The 16,446-nt window shown below is 43.5% G+C and overlaps 1 protein-coding gene across 2 annotated transcripts in view; it reads left to right on the forward strand.

Moving 5' to 3' along the window:
* The window catches only part of FAM107B (family with sequence similarity 107 member B), a 128,497-nt gene that overhangs the window by 60,166 nt on the left and 51,885 nt on the right, over positions 1 to 16,446 (forward strand). Inside the window, exon 1 of one of the 2 annotated variants that reach the window (XM_051644090.1) lies at positions 8,149 to 8,307. The exons of the other annotated variant lie outside the window; for it this stretch is intronic. The gene's annotated coding sequence lies outside the window, so the exon portion shown is untranslated. Of the gene's footprint in view, positions 1 to 8,148; positions 8,308 to 16,446 lie in introns of those variants that run through there. 2 annotated transcript variants of the gene reach the window in all.

The raw sequence follows: 16,446 nt of genomic DNA on the forward strand, positions 1-16,446 counted from the left end.
TCTTCCTGTTTATCCAAATGAAAATACAAAGCTGTAAATAAAAGTCAGCTACCTACTTGTTGGATTTGTATAAAGACAATGTACAACTTCATGCTGTCTCCAGTGAAAGGGTGCTCACAAAAGGTGAGGTTCAAGAAATGCCAGAGCTCAGGCAGGGCCTGCAAAGCTGGACATTGGTGTTATGATGTGTGTGGAAGGCCACAGAAAGCAGTGGCTTTTATTTCAGCTGCTGAAACTTGCATCAGGTACTGACCCAACAGGAGCACTAGCAAGCTCCTTTATTCACCTTTTCTTCAGTACAGTAGGATGCTTCCACAGTATGAGATATTTTCCTTCATGGACCTATAAACTGAACTAAATCATCTTCATCAGCACTGATGTGTTGAACTCATGCTGCAATCCAGGACATAATTTATCTATCTAATTCACAAAAATGTTAAGGTAAGCTTGTTCCTTTTCCATTTGTTCTCTGACATTCATTGATCTCATAAATGAAATGTCTTTCCCCTACCTTGGCATGGAGATGAAGCATCTCCTCAGGCAGACTGGGGAGTCTAAAGCAAGTGACTTACCCAGTACATTTCCTAGGGTTGTCACCTGAATTGTCACACAAGAGGTTCTTGCAGACAGAAACAGTCACAAGCAGTTCTACTTACAGATGTATGGACATCCAGTTTCTAACTATTCTTTATTGTGGTGTAATATCAGTCAACATTAACCTGAGTGGTGATATGTTATTCCATCGGAAACCACACGGAAGTCAGGAGACTGGCCTGGAAATGCTTAGCTTCACTCTTGAGTATTCTTGTTTACACTACTTAGGAACAGCTCATCTCATTTCACATTCACTGGGGAAGCCACTTCTTGAATTGTACTCTCCAATAATTGAAGAGACATGCAGAATTAGATCAGGTTTTATAATGAGGAGAGAGCAGCCCTGAGGCAGATGCTCTTAAGCAGAGCTATAATTTACTGGCAACCTTATCTAAGATATGGTCAGTCAATAAGAAAGCCTCAGAGGACTTTAGGGTAGCCACAGTCTCAATCAACCTGCTGATTTCTTTATAAGGAATGCCAGCTGGTTACTAAGCCAGGGGAGGTAGACAATAAAAATGAAGATTTAGGGACAGAATAATGATTTGTTTCAAGTGGGAAACCAGGAGAAAAGTTGAAAACCTATTTCTGTTAATTGGTCATGTTGCTGTCATTACCTATTGTTATTATGTGTGTTAGAGTTGGTGACTAGAGACTCAGCTGAGGTCATGAGCTAATTAGGCTGAAATAGGTCTGTTGTGCTCACATTGTGCCTTCACTACCACAGTTGCAGGCTCTGATACCATATTCCCCATATTTTCTTTCTTGATATACACAATGCAGTGTCACCAGGCTTTGAAACCATGGTTGGAAGTGCAGGCTACGGCTTTGCCATCCCCTGGGAAGTGAACTCATGTACTTTGTCTCTTAAGTTTCTTCCCACAGTTTTCCCCCTGTGTGTAGAAGTCCAAGACAAGCACCCCCGTGATTAATGACTCACTGAGAAAGGATCAGAGAGACTTTGAACTTATTTTAGCACAACTTCCCCAGGAAGAATGACCCCGGAAGTCTTAGTAGCATTCAGAGCCTGAGATAATGCAGGCAGAATTTCATGGGGAGACTGCCCATAGTGTCAGAGATGTCATGTGCAGATCACACACCTGAACCAGTTCTGGGATGGAGATGCCACCGTGCAACCTACCTAATACTGGGATGGTAAGAACCAGGAGCTCTACCTTCTGTTCCCAGAATTGTTACTAGTCCAGTGTGTTGACTTGCCTGTCTCTATCAACTCTACCAGTTCTCTTAAGTCATCTGCAATCCTGTGGCTTTTTCTGTTCCTTTAGGAATTTACAGAATCATAGAATACTTAGCGTTGGAAGGGACACTAAAGATCATCTAGTTCCAACCCTCCTGCATGGACAGGGACACCTCCCACTAAACCAGGTTGCTCCAAGCCCCATCCAACCTGGCCTTGAACACTGCCAGAGAGGGGGCAGCCACAACTTACCTGGGCAACCTGTGCCAGTGTCTCACCTCACAGTAAAGACTTTCTTCCTAATATTCAATCTAAATCTACCCTCTTCCAGTTTGAAACCATTCCCCCTTGTCCTACCACTACATGGAAAACCAGAGCAGCTTGGCTAATATTAAGGGTTTCTAGGTGGTCAGCAACTGCTGTAGTTGGATAAGCAGGCCTAATCTGACCATGACATCTGGACACACTCAAAACTCTTTGGGCATTCTGTGCCTGTACCCACTGATTTTGCAGGGCTTACACAGAAGGTCTGAGACTTTGAGATTGCACAAGACTTGCTCTGCACAGCATGACCCACGTTCATAGATTTCTGCATAGAATGTCCCACATTGCAATTCAGGGAACTCAGCTGCTAGAGGTAAAACTTTCCGCTTTAAGATGTCAAATTCCAGCAGGTATGATGACCGTTTTTTTGTTTTCATTTTTTTTCACTTTATTTTCTGTTGTAGTGGTCTCTAAGGCTGCCATTAACTTCATCTAGGGTTGGCAGTTCTTGTAAAATGAAAAACTGTCGTTTTTAATCTCAAAATGAGACATCCTTATATATAAGGGGGCCTATAGGAAAGCTGGGGAGGGGTTTTTCACCAGAGAGGGCAGTGATAGGACAAGGGGTAATGGTTTTAAACTAAAAGAGGGGAGATTTAGGTTAGACATCAGGAAGAAATTCTTCACCATGAGGGTAGTAAGGCACTGGAACAGGTTGCCTAGGGAGGTACTTTGAGATCCTGTGATGGAAGATGCTGTAGAGTCTTGATCCTCGTGCATGTTCTGCTGCAAGTGTGTGTGTGGCCGAAGGAAAGTCTTTGGAGTGCAGTCATTACTACACAAAAGACAGAAAAAGAGTCACTTCCCACTTGCAATTCGCATTATTTTATGGTTCAGACCACAAAGCATATCTGTCTGTCTTTCCTTTCAATGGGGGAAAGAACACTTTGTTATTTGCTTTAGAGGGAAATGAGATGAGATTGTCTGCTCCAGTTGCCATAAGGCCACCCTGAGTACAGTCTCCTAAGAGCCTGTCATCTTTGGTAAATAAAACAGTTTGGAAATGGAAAAATTTGCCCAGCCTGTGCAACAGTCCAGATGTGTCCTGGTTGGAGGTAGGGACAGACCTCCTCAGGGGCTTTGTCTCACGTTTTTCTCTGTCTCCAACTATTACAGCTGTATTTTTGTAGAGTCTTCTGTGTCATCCCTGGGAAGACAGCTGGGCATGTCTTTATAAGCCCTGTCCAAGCAAAATTCCTTGTGATCTCCACAGGAGTGGGAGCAGTTTCCAAGCCTTCATCAGGGTTTGCTGCTTCATCTCATCTAGGAGGAAGGCAGAAATGAGGGCTCAGTCTAAACTCACTTGAGGGCTGTGGCAATTTTAGCAATGCCTTTAATTAGCTATGGATGAAGCTTTCTGTGTCAGACATGACTCTGGAGAAGTCAGATGGGGAGGAATTGTGGAATTATTAGTCTCAGCACCTCAAGGCTTTAAGTCTACAGCAGATGTCAGTGACATGCTGCTTGAATCTGTTAAAAAGTTCTGCATTTCCATTCTGAGCCCACCTATTGCCCAATGTTTGAGGACCTCGTCTCCCCAGAGAAGTGCCATGGAGTGCTATGCACTGTGTGTTTGCAACACAGGGGACATGTGTGTCCACAGGTCCTGTGTCTTTCAGGAACAAACTGTCACACTGGTTCAGAAATGTTGATGCTTGCTTCTCTATGCCAGGGCCAATGGTACAGTTTATGGTATTAGAATGATGTAAGGTTACTACAGTGAAGAAAGCAAACACAATCTATGGACAGATAAGAACCACAAAACAGGGACAGAAGCTGCCCCAAAAACCATGATCCAAGCACAGATTTGATTTTCTGACTTCATCTTGTGAAACCTTTAGATTCTAGATGTCAATATCTAATTTTGTCTGAAGATGAACCTTGTTTACTGTCTTCTATCTGAAAATTTCAAACTGTGTCAGCAAGGAAGTCACAGTTATTTTTGCTGTTCTACTAGACCAGAAACTGAGGCAAAATTACTTATTTCAGGTTGTCCAGACAGCCAGTAGCACAGCCAGTACAAGAAGCTGGATCTTAAGAGTCCTTGTTCAGAAACACAGAACAGCTCTTCAGAGACCAACCTACAGGCAGGGATAAAATCAGTCTCCAAAGGAGTGATCAAATGAAATTCTGTTGTTGGAAGGTAAATTAAATCCCCTTATTTTCTGCAGCCTGGGGAATGAGCATATTTTGGATCCAACTGTGCAACATTAATCACAATATAGAATATTTGAGCCAGAGGTCAGCCACAGGGGGCCAACTATTAACATATGGGATTTATCTGTCTCCTTCTTCCATGAAGATGCAGCCTGCTGGATAATTAAACTTCTGAGTGCCAGCATGGAGTGTAGTCTGTTTTTTTTCCACTGCTCTTTGTGATTCGATCCAGAACCATTTCCTTTCACTGTATGTTCAGAAGGGAAGGAAACAAAGGTGGCATCCTGATCTTCATTAATACACAGGAAAACTTGGAGGAAATCCCTTTTATGCCCCTGACTTTGTGTAAAGAAACCCCTGCAAAATCAAAAGTCATATTGTTCAGCCTCTCTCTGTATTTATACATCTATGTGCATGGCAGATGTTTCTTCAGATACTTAACTGATGTTTCTGCAGAATTATGGTATGGAAAATGTTCATAGCAAACTGCATTCCAGTTGATTTACTTGGATTAAATTAAAATCTAGAAAAAAAAGCCCCAAACATTTAAAGTGGATGCGTTGGAATAAAGAAAAACACTCTCCTTTGATGTAAGTCAGTGCTTCTCCATGTTATGTGGAATAAAAATACTGGCATACAGGCAGTGTTCATCTCTTGTATGTAAATGGAAGCAGGTAACGGGCAGATATTTTGCCACTTGGGGTAAAGGCACAACACACAGCTAAAGAACTTCTGAGGAAGGCATCTAGCTGAAGCTTTCCAGGCCGCTGCCTTGTATAACCAGCAGAAGCACTTCCAGAAGCAATTAATCCAGTTCTAATACAGACAACTCAGGTAGGAGGCATGAATCTCCCTCTGGAGGTACCTACCTCTTCCTCAGCCTCCATGACCTGCTTAGACCAGACGTCTGCCTTCAGACAGCTAAAATTAAGCAAGGGGAATCCCACAGCTGCTCACTCTGTCTACCACTTTGTTTCTGCCACAGTAACATCCTTATTAGCATTATTTAAGGTTAAATTATGGTACCACTTAAAGGCCAGGTATGGTGCAGGCATGGAGTAAAATGCAGTTCCCTACCCCACAAAGCAGACAACTCAAGTAATCAAAGGATGATTTTGCCTTTAATTCTGCAGTTTGACTGAAAAGAAATGTAAACACTAACAGGCAATTAAAATACATAATACTTGACTAATAAATTACCAAAATGTCAAAACTACGTATGTCCCATGACACTTATACAATGAAATGACTATATACTTTTGGCTATAATATTATCTTGTTAATTATTTCCAGTGCATCATTCTGTCTGAGAGTTGTTCTGAAGTGCAGCTGGTTTATTCATGGTTTGGATTTCTTTTCATTTTAAATAAATACATTTATATCATTCATCTAGAAAGATCCCCAAGGCCTTCTTGAGCTCTTTCTGGAGTTTCAGTACCCACAGTGCTGGAGGAAGAAGGTTTGTCAGGATGTATAATGCAGTTGTGACCCAATTTCTGCATCGCACGAAATATAAACTATAATTTTCATGTGGTGAAGAGCCACAAGGGACAAACGATGTCCCTTAAAGAAGGGAGGGAAGCATTAAACCCTGACAACCAGGAACTTGAGTGGCTTACAGATGACACGGGCTATCCTTTAAATTACTTGTGAGATGTTTGACTCAGAGCTACCATTTGACCACTGGCTTGTACAAAGCACTGAGTGACGAAGTAAGACTCTAGGATAACAGGTTGATCTCAGCCATTGCTGGTCCTCAGATGGTTTCTTGGTGAGTCCTTTCAACCTTCTGCCTTTCCCAAATCTTTCTCACTTATGTCCAGCAATAGTTTTCAAGTCCACATAACCACACACTTAAACTTAATGTAAGACCAGAACAAAGTAGCCATCACTATAAAAAATGTCTGTGCTCCTTTTGACAAGTTGTGGCAAGCTACCCAGAAATTTTTGGTAGCTTCAGCAAAGTGTTACATTCCATTTGAAGGTGTGGATGTGCAGGATCTGCTGGGGAGACAGTACAAATTGCAGCAAAATAACTGTCTGAATTGACAAAGGGTTGGGAAACACCGATGTAAAGTGTCAGGTTTCAGAGCAGGCACAGCTGCCTGTGCAGTGTCTCAGGCAACACAGATAAAAACTTGATCAGGACTACAAACTGTCTTGAGAATGCAAATTGTTAATGCTTACATACAGAAATGATACAGAGAGGTCCATAAGGTCAAGAATGCAAAAGTTTGGTTTTTTTCTGTATGCAGTTCCCTGGTCATACACCATTTCCCCCTCCTGTCCTTCAGATGGAGGATTGCTGACAGAACAGGGAACTATTCAATATTTATTCTCCCTCATTCATCTAAGCACATCATTTTACTGCATTTAATTAAAAAAAAATATCAATTTTTATGAGGTTTCCTTCCATACAGTATCTGTGGACTCCACATACAGAACAAATACATATCACAACACTCCTGAGAAGAAAAAGACATCTGGGAAATAAAGCTGCCCATAACAAGGGCTGACACTGTGGGCATGGACAATGCAAATGGATGCACAGCTTGTGATGTTGATAGTGACGTTTTTGAGGTCCATGCAGTATTTTATAACGTTTCATTTGTTCACAGCATAACTTTGATTGCCTGTGTTGGTGCTCAGCAACAGACTCAAATTGAAGCAGAACTGAGTGGCCACCCATGCTCTGGATTTCATCCATTTGTAAGGCTTTGCCCAGGCTGCCTTTTTTTTTTTTCTCCCTAGTAAAAGAACAGCCACACACAAAGACCTGAGCTGTCTTTAAGTACCTACCAGCAGTGAAATCCAGGGTGGATTTCAGCCCTGCCCCATAGAAAACATATTTCTGCTTACCCACTTGCTCCCCTTATCATTTTGGGGTGGTGGGTTATTTAGGGCAGATTGGGTGGAAACAGCACCATCTGCTGAGCACCAAGACCCTTCCTGCAGGGACTTCATGGGGCTGGGGTTTCTTGGAGGGGAAAGGTCTTTCTCCACAGCCCAAGTGACGTTGAATTCTCAGCTCCTCAAATTACTGAGCCCCCCCCCCAATCCGTCTGAAGCTTTCTAACCCTGGGGTGACTCAAGCTGGTTCTATCCCTTTGCTGTGACTCAAGTCATCTGCCCTGAAGAAATGCAAAATAGTCCCATGTGATAAACATACACAAGAAAACTGTTCAATCCAAGTATGTACCCCAATGTATAAATACACAATTCCACTCCAGAGGTCTTGTCTTTTTTTGGGTTCGTTCCCAAGGACTGTGCATGTGAGGTTGTACCTCAGGCTCTGTCTTGTCTTCATCACTCAGCAGGAAACAGATTTTGGGGCATGCTGAGGCATGTTTTGGCTGACTAGCCATGGTTTCTTGGCCTCTCACTTGGATGGGGCCGCTCACAGAGTGGGGACCGTGATTCCTACGGAGCGACCGCTGGAAATACCCACGGGGAACCGAGCTTCGGGCTTTGGAGGGGGAGAAAAAAAACCACGCGTGGAAAAGCTCAGGGAAGGCACAGCTGGGGAGATTCCTCTATCCCCGGGAGAGGGCTGGCTCCGGCAGGTGAGTGGGGCCGCTCCAGAGGACCGACGGGCTCGGCAGGGCGTTTGGAAGCCGCCCGTGGGCTCCCCACGCGTCCCGTCCTTCCCCGGGAGGGCAGCCTGGCCGCGGCTGCAGCCCCCGCCGCTCTCCCCGCGCCCCGAGGAGCCCAGCGCTCCCCGGCGCCCGCCTCCCCCCGTTTCTCTCGGGGTTTCCAGACAGCCACCCCGGATTTTTTTCCACGCCTGACAACAAAGGAAGCGGCCGGGCGGTGACTCAGCGGCGGGCCCGCCCCCGGCCCGCCCCACCGCCCCGCTCAGGCGAGGCCGGGCCGGCTTCGCGCGGGTGGCGGGGCCAGGCGAGGCAGGGCCAGGCAAGGCAAGGCAGGGCAGGGCAGCGACCGGGCGCCTGCCGGCTTCTCTCCTTCCCTCCTCCCGCCGGGACCCTCGGGAACCCCCGCCCCTCGTCCCTTCGCGCTGCCGGGCGGGGAGCGAGGTAGGTTTTTGTGTGTCCTCCTGACACAAAGGCGCGGCGCTGGCGGGGTGGGACGGGGCAGCCGGGGTGAGTGGCCGAGGGAAGGCGGCTGCCCGCGGGGGTCCGCGGCGTGAGGGGGGTAGAAGTAGGGGGGGGGTCTGTGTGTGTGTGTATATACGTATATATGTATGTATGTGGGGGGGGGATCCCGTCACCGCGCCCCCGCCCCGCGGGAGCGCCCCGTCTCCCTTCATTCCTGAAGGGAAACTGCGGGAGTTAATGCCAAAAAAAACCAAAACCCACCCCACAACAACCAAAAGTGGAAACGTAGCCGGTGGAGCTGCCGGGTGGCCCCGCGGCTGAGCCGTGTGCGGGGCTGTGGAGCCGGTGGGGCCTTTCGGCTTGTCCCGGGGGGGGCAACTTTTGTTCTCCGGTGACTTTCTGACTTCGGTCGGGGCACCCCCGCGGCCCTGCGGCCCCTGCCCCTGGTAGGGGGTGTGTGTGCGATGTTGGGTAGGAAGAAGAAGTGGAAAAGGAAAACGAACAAAAAACATACATATTTTATTTCCTATATGTCCTGTCCTATTAAATAGGGAACCAGAGCAGCCGAGCTTCAGATGTGGAGGGTGACTGTTTCCTGAGAAATCTTTTAAAAAAAAAAGTAAAAAGCTAATCATCCCTTCCCCGTGCAGTTCTGTCAAAGTTTCCTTGAAGGGCTCTGAGAGTCCAAATGTCCAGATTTTCCTTTGCTGGAAAGGTACAGCTGGACAGGGTAGCTGCATGGATGAATGTCTTTTGGGGGTTCACCAGGGGAAGGGATGCAAGGCAGGAGCTCTGTGTAACTTAACTACTTGTTTGCTTCTTCCGTTGGATTTTTTTTTTTTTTTCTTCTTAGTTTAATGAGTTCTGGCATGTATCAATACTGCCCAAGTGCGGTGTTGGCTGTGGCTGACGTTGGAGCAGAGTCTGGTTCTCTTAAGTTCATGGCAATGCTTGTAGCAAACTCGAGAGAGGCAGGATCATGGGAAGCTTTTGGGTTTCGTCGAGAATTTTCATAGTCAAACAAAAATGCAACAAAAGGAGGAAAAGATGTTTCTGTGTGAGCATAATGTGGTCGCTGTGTATAGTCTGTGGGAGTATTGTTGAATAACTCTCTGGCACTGGTGTTGTTCTGTGTTGTGGTACATCTATACGTGTGCTAATTCCTGTAGCCCCAGTGAGGATATTTAACTTTCAGGATTCCAGGAGCATGGAAGAATGTTGTTAAAAATGGAAATAATTGCTTTTGGATCTTGTAGGCAGTTCGGAGGCATTTAAACGGTCTTTAATTTCTTTGTGAACAGGACTCAGAATCTCTTGCTTTACTGATGGTTGTTTTCCTAGCAATATATCGACAGACAGCATATACTATGAATGTGCTAGCTGCTTGCACGCTGTCAGCAATATTTGCTCAGGGACAATAAACAATTGTTTGATATGCTTTATTAAGAGGAACCACAAATGCCCCATATCTCCTTAAACAAACCCTTTCTTGTTTTAAAGCAACTATGGGCCAGTTTCATGCTTGATGTAGTTCCACTGTCAGTGGAGTTTTGCCAGGGATGATTTTGGCAGGTGAAGTGTCACTTGTGTTTTTCAAAGTCAAAAATGCTCGAAAGTAATGTTGCTATTTTGCCTCCAGCACTTAAGTATTGTTAATTGAAATGGTATGCCAATGCTTCCTGAAAGAAAGGCACAGAGGTGGGAGGGTCATCTCATCAGGTCCTGTAAATACTTTTTCACTTGCTTTCTCCTTTCTGCTTCAGGTCTTGTATCCCTTAATTTACTCATTTCCTTCTTTTTCAGTCTTGGCATCTTTTTTTTTTTTTTTTTTTCCCCCCCTACCTTTGAAATTAAGAAGTTTCTCTGAACTCCAAGTCACCCTTGAGCATTTAAAGGTTGTGAGACTAACTATTGAACTGCCCTACACCACCACTGCACGAGTAGGTAAGTGAGGGGCTGTGTGGCAGCTGCAGCTGGGAGACCTTTCTCGCACATGCACTGGCCTCTTCTTCACAAGCTGGGTTGTGTGGTGGCTCTGGTCGGTGCATTTGCTGAAGTGGCAGATTGTCCGACAGTGACATGGGAACAGCAGGGCTTGAGAGAGACTAAGTGAGCAGACTGGGGTTTGGGGCTGACTGAGCTTTTACGTAGTGCCATACTTGTGACATTGAGAAACAACTGATTTTGAGTACAACCCTTCATAGTATCAGTAGGGGCAGGAAAATAATCTAAAAATGAAGAGCAGAAGGAAAAGGGAGAAAAAATTAAATATTCTTGATTACTATTCGTGGGAAGAAGAATGGAACGGTTTAACCAGTTTAACCAGCTTTAGTAGAACTTCAGCTTCATCTAAGTTTGGGGAAAAAAAAAAAGGTTTTATTGAACAGACCTATCTTATCTGTAGATGCAGTTAGTAGTATTAAATACACGTGGCCAACTATAAGGCTGTTCTGGCACTGTGGTAGTTTTAAACAGAAGGAGTTTCAGTGCTCAGCTTTGCAGAGTCTCTGCTGAGCCATTCTTGTATCTGACATCTTTGAGCTGTACAGCTTTGGATCTATTTGCATCTCACAAGTACATAAAAAGAACACGCCAGACACAACTCACAGCTGATTCAGTTCTGACACTTCCACAAAAAGCAAGCATCAAAGTGCAAGATCCACAGATTGTATGACTTTGGAGGGGAATAAGTGCTTATTGCTTTTTCAGTGCAGTGACTAGTATAAAGTTTATTCTGGTTTATGAGTATCAGTGGAAGTATTGTTTGCAGCTTAACATAGGTGCAAACATGCTAGCCTGAACACAGAGCTGCAAATGTGACTGGAATAGTGTTTTATTTTTTAGGAAAAATGTAAATTATGTGGCTAGAACTACATTTCTCAGTGATATTTCTTATTTCCACATCTTGTGTGTTCTTGTCAGGGTTAACTCTGTGTGTGCTTCATTTATATTAATCCTCTCAAAACTACGATGAAGTAGAAAGGTGCTGCATCTTCCCACTGTGGGGAAGACACCTTCCCTTTGAAGCTGGGGAATAAAAGCACAAGAAAGTAAATAGGTTGGCCGTGACTACACAGGATCTATGTAGTGGTGCAAGAACTTGAACTCATGTCTCCTGAACTATTGGCTAGTGTTGAAGTGAAATAACTTCTCCCAGATGAAGGAAGGGAAAAGAGAAGAACGAAGGTAAGAGGCATGGTCCTCAAGGTATGGTATGAAAATAATTTTGGTTACCTGACTGTGATGCAATTACTGGTCACCTGCTTCGTCTGTCAGCAATGGAAGGGAAGTAAAGGCTTTATGGAGCCAGGAGGGTCGTGGCAACACCAGGACTGCCTCTTTGTGACCCCAGAAGCTAGTTGAGATGTTTCAAGTGCAGATCCCCAGCCTGACAAACCAGGGTCCTGCTTCTTTTTGAAGGTTATTTCTAAAGGGGCAGCTGATCTTCTGCTCTGCAAAGACTCTTCTGCTTCAGGATGTTGGGGCAAAGGGCTGTGTGTGTTGCATGACAGTGGGGAGGTGAGTGTGGCAATTGTCATGTGGCAGAAATCTTACAGGGATTCTGTGAGCAGGGAACACTGACATCTGCAAGAAGGGGAAGGATGTGGTCAAACAGAACCTTTTCTTCCCGTTTCTATATAACTCAAAACTAGCAGAGGATACCTGCTACCTCTGTGTCCTGTCACACTGGGAAAAACTGCAGTCTGAAGTGACACTTTTCCTTGCAGCACTGTGTTTGGTAGTTGACTTTGTAATTGCAAACTGTCATAGTTTTGAGTTTCAAAACATATTTCGAGCTGGCAGCCTACTTATTGTGTTTAGACCAATGCTACAGGTTTTGTGCAATGAAGGGCAGGAAACTCACAGGTGGGAGAGAAGCGTTTCCAAGTTGTGTCTATAGAAGAATAAGCCACAAAGATTTTGGAGCAATTGTGTACAATGCTCTGTCCACTGATCTGTATCACATTTCAAAGTAACATTTGAAAGGAGTAGTTAGTCTAGTTTTTTAGTGAGGGTCTATAGCTAAAGGGCAGGTTTTGTGGTGACTTCACACAGGTTGCTTTCTAGTATAGATCCAGTCTGGCTTGGAGTTAATTGAGTCTTCAGCAGATCATCAGTTTAGGTGGGACAAGGATCCTAGTATCATGATGACAGCAGGGAGGAGAAAGGCAATAACCTTTGCCTTATTTAGCTTTATTTATCCTAGAGCAAAACTCCTGGATTTGCTTACATTTTTTAAATTTCTCTGGCAACGTGAAGCCAGAAGATTGCATTTTGTGCAAATACCTGCTCTTCTTCAGAGAGAGGAATAGCATAGTCTTTTAGGAACAGTGGGACAACTTTATTTTCTATGAGATCGATTTCTTTATTTTTACATTTTTACTGCAATTTCAGGCAATGTATGTGCTTGCAGGACCTCTCTGTTGTCCTTCAGCAAGTCTTAGTCTCTTGCATTTGCTACCCTCTGTATGAGCTGCATTAGAGTCCTGTAGAGAACTTTATTTGCAGTGGTGAAACATGACATATGTTCTTGCTATAAGGTGTGCTTTAATGGCCTGGACAGCAACCTTACTGCTTCTTGTAGTGGGATGGATCTTATTTTTTACCTTGTACCCAGGATTTATTAATCTTTCCTGTAAGCTGCAGATCCAAAACCTGCAAATGCTTCTGAAGGGGCCTTTATGTTTGACTTGGGTTGAAGCAGTCCCTCACCTTGTAGTATAGTATATTTTAGGACGGGAAAACTGTCTTGAAATTGTTTTTTATTGTGTCAAGAGAAACTTACTTGAATATTAACAGTTCTTGTGTCCATCTTAAAAGGTTGTTCGGTTCACTGTGCTTGTGCCCACTGGTACTAAGGAACTTGCCAGGTCCTGTGGTGTCTGCTCTGAATGGGAGCCAAACACTGCCAGTCAAAGGTATTTCTACAGCAATGGCATTTAGTGGGTCTTTTGGTGGGTTGGCAAGAGGAGGAAGATGATGGGAAATAATAGAACGATTCTTTTCATTCCTTGCCTGTACAGTGAATGGGCATTCATAAGACCTCATGTATATACACAGGCTTTTGTTCTGCTGCTAATAATAAAACAGAATTCACAGCTCTGAGCAGCCAAGATGATGTGATGAGAAGTGGGTCAAAACCATTCTTGTGTGGATAACTGTACTCCTGATCTAGGCCAGTGCCTGTGCTGGATGCTTCTAAACAAGCTGAAAAGATTCCAGGGGAGCTGGAGTTTATGCTGTCAGACGGGTGGAGTGTACCTGTAGCTGAACAGAGCACTTAAGGATGGGGATCAGAACACATGTGTATTACTAACTTGTGCGATACCTGGCACATCACTGCTGCTCTCTGAAAACAGCCGGGCAGAAATTTATAGCCAGGTTTAAGTGTCTTAAGAGGATGGAGGAAAGAATGAGGAAAGAGTCACTATGATTTTGGGATTTTCTTGGGGTGGGAGGCGGTTTTTTTTTTGTATTTCTAAAAGTAAACCAACAATTTCTTCCAAGCCTCAGAAGTACCTTTGAGGCCCTCCTGTGTAACGTGCAGAAGCAAACAGCAGCGCTGTGGATTGTACCTGACTTCCCAGCAGTGCTGGCAGAAGGTTTTGCCAGGTGAAGAGATGACTTTGAGCAGGTGGCTGCTAGGGTAGGGAGGAGCAGCAAGCACAGCTTGTCATGCTGCTCTCCCACCTTTCTCCTATGTCCTTTGTCATAGTGAGCAGTGCAGTGAGGTGTTTACTGATCAGAAATACTCAGGTGTCCTGAGTATTCTGGAAGGAAGCCCTGGCTGTGCATGGGGTTTTCCTGTGTGTGCTATTTGTTACCATGATAGCAGCTGTAGGGAGCAGAGTGGCTCTCCAAAAACAGTCTAAACACACTTATTACTCTTATTTCTTCTTTTAAGTACAAGAAGGTTGAACGAGTCATAAAATACTTATGCAAAATACAAGCGATGTATTCTTACTTTTTCAGGAAATACCTTAAAAGCTAGCTTTAGAATTCCAAGAAATTCAATGTCTCTGGAAAGCAGAAAGCGTGTATCTCCTGGTGAGAAGCTATATCCTATCAAAAAGATTTACAGAAATATTTTTCTGAAGTTCCAGCAACTAGAAGGCCAGCCTTGGAGCTTGTTATGAACACTGTAGTTTCTGAATGTCCAATCAGTCTCAGGTGAAGGATTTACTTTAAAAGGCTGAAGCAAGTGTTACAGATGCCATTGTATCAGAACAGTCACTTTTGGAGAAGCTCAAATCTGGTTTCTTGGTCCTGTCTTACTTTCTCTGTAGTTAGTGACTGATGAAACTGAGGAAAAAGAGGGAGATGTTGGAGTCATCAATTGACTGTGTTATATGCTATATCCTTTTCCTAATTGTACAAACATTCTGTGCACTCAAAGTTTTTTGTAAACCCAGAAGTTTACTGCATTTGTAATGACTTTGATTGATTTTTAAATTTTTTTTGCAATGTAGCATGTAATAAGATTAAAATAAATTTTCCTTGCTGGAGGATGTGAGGACAAGTTAGCAGATCAGGTTAGAAAATAAGTATGTCAACTATTGTTTTGTTTTCCAGTGGCCTGAGTGCCTCTGCATGGGCAAGGCTCTTGTTTCTGCAGTGCTGAGGTTGTGCGAGCTCACTCAGTGATGTGCTTAGCTTTGCACCCAGAAGGATGCCCAGGTTTTATAATGCTCTGCTAATGAAGGCCTTGATGTCTTCTGTACAAAATTCTTAATTGCTGAAGCATCCCCATTTCAGTAAAACTGGTTTTTGGACCCTTTTTATTTTTCTTCTTCTTTTCTCCCTCAGAATTTTGACAGGAAAAGGGCTCTCTAGCAGTGCTGAGGCACAATGCTGTCACCTGTTTTAGTTTGCTGTGTTTATTTTCTGTAGTTATGGAAAGTTTTAATGCTTAATTCTTTTGACTGCCATCATCTGGTAGCATACAGGGAGAAGGCTGCATTACTAATGCCTGTTCTGTACATTGAAGGGCAAGAGTTTAGAATTCACTTTAAGGTAGAGGAGTGTGTACTATCAAAGACCCTGTTCCTTCCAACATTGACTGAAACTGAACTAATGAGGAGTTCCATCAAATTGAACATCGATAAAAAGGTGCTTCATCAAATGACTGCTCTGTAGGATCATTTCAAACTCTTCCTTCCATTTTAGTCTTGGATGTTAATCTCTTTATTATGAGAAATATCAGGGCTAGGAGAATTAAGTATTAAAGTTTGAGCCACTGGTGGGTTAATTTATTCCTTTTTTTATCTTTAATGATGAAGAAACCTCTGCTGATGTCTTGTTCAGGTTTGATGCTTCACAGGATGAGATTCATCTTTATTTTATCTCAAGAATCATACTTTGGTTTAGGGTATTTTTTGTTTCTAACGGGAATCCTATGAATTGACTGCTGAAACAGCCCAGAGATAGAGTTACTTTACTGTCTATGTGCAGATGTTTAGAGTGCTATGAAGTCAGGCAAAGATAGGATTTAGATGACACCAGCTTACATATATGAGTCAACAAAACATTGAATATCAAAGATTGCTCATTACTACAAAAGCAGTGAAATAAGGAGTTCGTGCCACCATCCCTACTGGGTATTTTCACTCAGGAAGGGTGTTGGAAAAAAATTCTGTACTCTAAATGCAGCCATTCAGATTCCCAAGGTTAATTCTCTTTGTAATCAATGTACTGCTTCTTTAAAAAAACCCAACCAAACAAAAAAAAACCCAACAACAAAACAACTGCCATAGTTAAGATGTTACAAACTCAGCTTAGACTACCATGGTTTGCTAAATGGGAAACTTAGAAGTGTGCTGTAGGAAATGGTATCCTTTAGAAAAGAGAGAATAGGAAAGCTCAACAAGCCATTTGCAAAAACCACAATCATTCCAGTTAATGTGGCTAAATGAGGTATTTTCTGCTTAGGATTTTGTAGAGTCTTGTATTTGAAAAACAAACTGTGTCAGGGTAAACAAATCCTTCCAATATCTATTTAATGTAGATAAATATTTATTATTCTCTTTTCTTTTACAGAGTAGGAAACAAAGGCTGAGTTGACTTGCCTGCAGCTATAACTAATTAGTACAAGGATAGAATTTGGACTTGAGACTTTGA

This window comes from Apus apus, chromosome 1, assembly GCF_020740795.1.
Source record: "Apus apus isolate bApuApu2 chromosome 1, bApuApu2.pri.cur, whole genome shotgun sequence".
NCBI classification, from domain to species: Eukaryota; Metazoa; Chordata; class Aves; order Apodiformes; family Apodidae; genus Apus; species Apus apus.